Genomic DNA, 5,486 nt, shown 5'->3' with positions numbered 1-5,486 from the left:
GCAGCAGCAAGCTAATGGCTTAGCCTAACAGCTAACCGGCTAACAGCCAGCTCTTACCGGCTATCGATAGCCACTTTAGCTTGCTACTGCGTTAGCTGGTGGCTACTACTGAAGCTGTGTAATGTGAGGAATAGCGATACAGGCCAACACTTCAGACAGCCGACTGTCTCTCCTTTTTATCCAAAAGAAAAAAGGGAAGGCAACACACGTCCCTCTCACAGAACGGTGTTATGAGATACAGCGGCATCGGCAGTAAGCCCTGTTGCACGCGGGCTGCAGCCGTCTAGAGCTGGGAGATATTCTCATAATGAAACACCAAGCTTGCATCCTCCGTGCCGGGTGATTTCGTCTCAAAAGGCGGGGCCAGCGCGGTGGCAGAGGGTATCCACCTTCAGAGACTGGGGACTTGAACCCCAGACTCGGAATCACGGCCCCAGGAAAACAATGCTATGACCTCTCTGAGGAGAAGCACTGTTTTATCGTGGGGCATCAAACTAGAACCCCCTCCTGCCGCTATGGAGAGGCAACAAAGGGATTCTAGCTTGGGGCCGACCTTACGCAAGCTGCGCAGTTGCCCCCTCACAACTGACACACCTGAGGCTCGCGTCGCAAAACATCACCCGCCCAGAGAGACCGTCAGCTCTCTCCGCCGACCGCCTCTCGCGGCATAGTATCCAGCTGCATAGCCGGAGACAACGCCGGCGGGGAACTGCTCAGCGACGCGTGCCCCCCGGTGGAGGTCAGAATGATCATCATCTTCTAGACTCTCCGGTGGTGACGACATTATCCTTTCTTTTTCCCGTAAATTAGTGAGAGGGAGAAACAAAAGAAAATGCCAACACAGCTCCTATAACTAAACTAACTACTTTAACACTAAACTTAAGCAGTGCTATGACACGGTCTTCGGTGGTGAAAGTAGGGAAGGAGCTGTTGTATGGCCATGACCCCGCTTTATAGGAGCGGATGTGGGAGTGGTCAGGCAGGTGGGCTATGATTAAAGGGACAGTTCCAATAGAACAAAGCGTAAGCTATAACGAAATATAACATGGCAGTTGCCAGCAGAGATATTTCAAACAATTGTCAAGAAACTTGTATTTTACATCAAATACAATCATTAAAGTAATTACAAAATGCTCCACTCTTGGTTCACTCAAGCATGTGACTCGGTTTGGGCCATTAACACTAGCACAGCCGACAAGGGGTCAAATGACCCCTAGGCATTTTCAATAAATGTATACTCGTCATTCGGTCGAGCTCTGTCACTCAATGACTTTTCCTAAAAGTACCCGTTTTTAGGCATGGTTTCTGAAATTTCAAAATTACTTCAGGAAAATGTAATTAGAACGTTATTCCACATATGGGCCGTTGGAACAGACGAAAGTCACAGCACTTTGCGAGCGTCTAGCCACAGCGCGGGGGTGGCCAACCCGTGGCTCGCGGGCATGTGGCCCTTTGCCCGTCAATGTGTGGCTCTTCCATCCAAAAAAATGAAATAATCCTACATTTCATTGTGGTAAACCTCATATTTTTATATTCAGAGGTAATTATATAGTTTACACTGTTTATTTTTCTCATATAAGCTGTCGGGTCATCTGACCCGTTCCTGGCGGGAATTAGTGGCATTTTCTCCATGGCTGTGCTAGTGTTAAGGGTACAATACTTCCCTGGTGATTGTTTTACGTGATGACCGGGTTATCTGGCTACAGGAGACAGCAGTGAAACCCCTAATGCATTTATCAAACCATGAAATTCTGTGGTATTCTTTACTGGTAGGCCTAGTTAATATCAAGACATTTAGTTTTAGTCCTCCTTTTTTAATGATGCAAGGATCATGAAGTGTCTCACATTCTTTACAGGTGGCTGCTACACCCATCATTGCTAACTGCACAATGCCTCAGCTGACAAGTCACTCAATCAGCTCATAGAATACCGTAATTCCTCATAAATGTGGCCAAAACAAAGGGAGCGTGGGCCAAACTTGGCGGCACTGCTATAATCCTACCAACAGTCGAGTTTCAACCAAAATACGCATAGATTTCTTTCCCAGGATATTTGGTAATTTAGTCCCTTTCCCAGGTTTTCCGACCATAACTATAAATCTAGTCTCTGAATTTCCAGGTTTTCCAGGACTAGTGGGAACCCTGATAATGCAAAGACATCTCATTGCACCTCTGAAGCAAATATTTCCTGGTGTCCTGACTCCTGAGGGGAAAATTCGACATGAGAGAAGGAAGTTGAAATTAAATCCAGAGGTTGGATGAATGAATGGAGACGGTTGGACAAGGGTGGGCTCCATTTGGTCAACACTTTTATTTCATGGTGGTAGGAACACAAGACAAAGGTCATAAAGTTAGTAATGGTCATGGGGGTCATGCCACTCTTACGCGGTACACTGCCCTTTCAGTCAGACAGTAAATTACAGAAGGCCAGACAGGGTGGGGGAGAGGGGGATCCACATGTAGACATAAATAAGGAACAAAAAACAGATTTAAAAAAACGGTAAATAGAAGATTTTTCTTTCTCTTTTTTTGTAAAAAGACCAGAGGAGTTTTCTGGAGGCCCCGCTTGGGATATTTTCTCTCTTCGTATGAGCATTATTATTAATATAATTATTCTCATTATTATTATTATTATTATTATTATTATTATGTATTACGGTATTCATTTACATTAATGGAGATGAGGCTAATATGCTGACTAAAGTAAAGTGTACAGAAACAGTTACATGGACGTCTTTTGTCACCTGCATGTGTGTGTGTGTGGGGGGGGGGGGGGGTGACCAGTTTTTTAAGGCAATTCATAGTTTTCTATCCCGACCGTGGATTTACAAGCGTCTCTCGTCTTCTCGAGCCCATATGATCAGTTCTGCAAGATGTCCCATCCAAGTGCACATGAATCTCTTTGTTTGGATCTGATTCAACGGTAATGTGATCGAATGAGAGCCAGTAGATGAGACTGAGTGCTGAGTATTTAAAGGAGGGGAGGAAATAAAAGGGAGTTTCCTTGGGTTTGGTTTGGATACTTTATAGAGCTTGATTACACACAAACACACACACACACACCCACCCACCCACCCATACACACACACACACACACACACACACACACACACACACACACACACACACACACACACACACACAGTCATACGAGAATGCTCTTTACCTGTTCCCTTGCCCCCATATAGACATAGGAATATCATAGTGTGTAGTGACAAGTCAGACTTGGTTCCAGTGTATAATACTAAAAAAACAAACAAAAAAAACATAAAACCTCCACAGATTACACATTGCTATTTTTTTTACACTTAAAAATCGCAGGGCTGTACAAAAATGGTCGCTCGTCACGTCTCGTCTCAGGAGGGAGAAACGATTCTGAACATAAAAAATAAAATAAAATGTTTTTACTAGTACAAGACCATCGATACTCAACCACGAACAGGCATGTTTTTATCTTCTAATATTGCCAAGTATCTCATTATTATATCAAAACAGAATGTCTTTGAAGTCGGTCGTCGCAGCTTATTGTAGGTCAGCAAAAAAGACAATTCCATGTTGCATCAGTTCATCGAATGTTACAGAATTTTGCGATAATACAAACCCATGCAATACTATGTTAATTTGCAAATGTGATTATGCATATTTTTTTTTTCTCTTTTCTCTTCGTTCCATTTTGCAACTGATATGGGTTCATATCACAGCAACACATTGTCCCTTTTCTCAATGGCCGGAAAGTTTTTCTCGACGGAATGCAAAAGGTACAGCTCCCCATCGAATCTGAAACAGAAACGGACTCCTGGACAAACAAAAGTTTTTTTTTGAAGCTTGAAGGAGAATGTTTGTTGACGACTGACCCCCCCCCCCCCCCCCCCCCCAGAGAGTTCTAGTACTGATCCATGTGGCGAGATCTCCTCTCCTCCTTTTCTCTTCTGTCTCTCATTTTTCTTCAGCCTTTGCTTTCAGCGCCTCCTTAAGGTCGATTATGGTAACAACTCTTCCTCTTTATGTACCATTCAGAGTCCGGAAAAGCTAACTGCTCCCATAAAAAATGTAAATAAAAATCTGAATTGCTCAAAATAAAAGAATTCTATATAAAAATGAGGGAAAACAAGACTAGGCAAGCCTAGTTAAGCCGGACCTGGATACGCATGCATGTTTCAACAATGGAGTAACTCAGTAAGTGACATCTGCTTGTATCAGGCCGACCATCCGGGTTTCGGCCAATCGGCCCCAAAAAAAGAAAACAGAAACAAAACACGTTGTCCTCGTTCTGTGGCATCAGAAATCACATGATGTGGAAACAAAACAAAAAGTGAATCCTGTTCATCAATATCAAAAAGGCATGTTCACCGACATGACATCAACAAAATAGTCATATGTTTTTCAGAACGCAACAGTTTTTTTTTTGTTTAATATTTTGGGTGGGTGGGGGGGGGGGGGGGCAAAATAATTATAAAAAACCCAAACAAACTAAATAAATTACAATTTCTTTTTATAAAAATAATCAAAACCCCAAAACACTGGTTGAAGTGCATGCATCATAGTGGTCATTTGCTGATTGTTAAAATAGAAACGCATAACACATGAGAAGCACACGCTCTCCCCGCAGAGGAAGATATATATATATATCTATATATATATATATTCACAGCCTCAGGTATCATTTATATAACTCTATATTTATTAGATTTTGTCAAATGATTAAATTCTCCATGGATGAATGTGTGTGTGAAGAAATGATGAGGAGGGTGAAGTCAGTCTGGAACGGCAGCGCTCTCTCTATTTTTCTTGTTCTGGTGAGGGGGGGGGGGGGGTTGCTTTGTTAGTGAGGCATAATATAAAAACTAAAAGACTCTAATGCAATTCAAATCGAGCAGAGGTTGATGTAGTGTTTCTTTTCTTTTTTTAAAGGTGTGCTCTCATTCGTAGCAGCTTGACTAATATGATCAGGACTCCTGTGAGGAACAGAGTGAAGGGCTTCATTACATTTGAGCTGAATGCAGTGTTCCTCTACTACTGCAATCCACTGGTTGGGCTCGTGTTATTATAGCGCTGCACCCCACCAGCTTTGCAATGTGTCTGTGTGTGTATATGCTTTCGTCCAGCTCTCACAATGTATGTGTATACGTATGCATGTATGTACAGTATATCATGCTGGGCGTGGGTGTGAATGATTGATTATGGCACCGAGACAAGGCAGTAACCAGAGAGCACCTGTATGAGGTCCACCGCTGTTGGAAGGAAGGAGTGAGGAGGAAGGAGTGAGGAGGAAGGAGTGAGGAGGAAGGAGTGAGGAGGAAGGAATGAGTGAGGAAGGAGCGAGGGGGAATGAGTGAGGAGGAAGGAGTGAGGAGGAAGGAGTGAGGAGAAAGGAGCGAGGAGGTAGGAGCGAGGGGGAATGAGTGAGGAGGAAGGAGTGAGGAGGAAGGAATGAGTGAGTGTAACGGAGGTACCGCAGTATATCCACAGTCACGAGGTACAAGTCGT

General features: G+C 43.5%; 1 protein-coding gene across 1 annotated transcript in view; it reads right to left on the bottom strand.

Moving 5' to 3' along the window:
- Nucleotides 1-2,291: 2,291 nt before the first annotated feature.
- Nucleotides 2,292-5,486, bottom strand: part of LOC311244031 (agrin-like) — a 137,404-nt gene continuing 134,209 nt past the window's right edge. Inside the window, 1 exon segment of the mRNA XM_084333440.1 lies at nt 2,292-5,486. This exon segment is cut by the window's right edge and continues 1,233 nt beyond it. The gene's annotated coding sequence lies outside the window, so the exon portion shown is untranslated.

Source organism: Notolepis coatsorum (assembly GCF_963971535.1).
Source record: "Notolepis coatsorum genome assembly, chromosome: 17".
In the NCBI taxonomy this organism is placed as follows: Eukaryota; Metazoa; Chordata; class Actinopteri; order Aulopiformes; family Paralepididae; genus Notolepis; species Notolepis coatsorum.
This window is presented reverse-complemented; position numbering and strand designations above follow the sequence as displayed.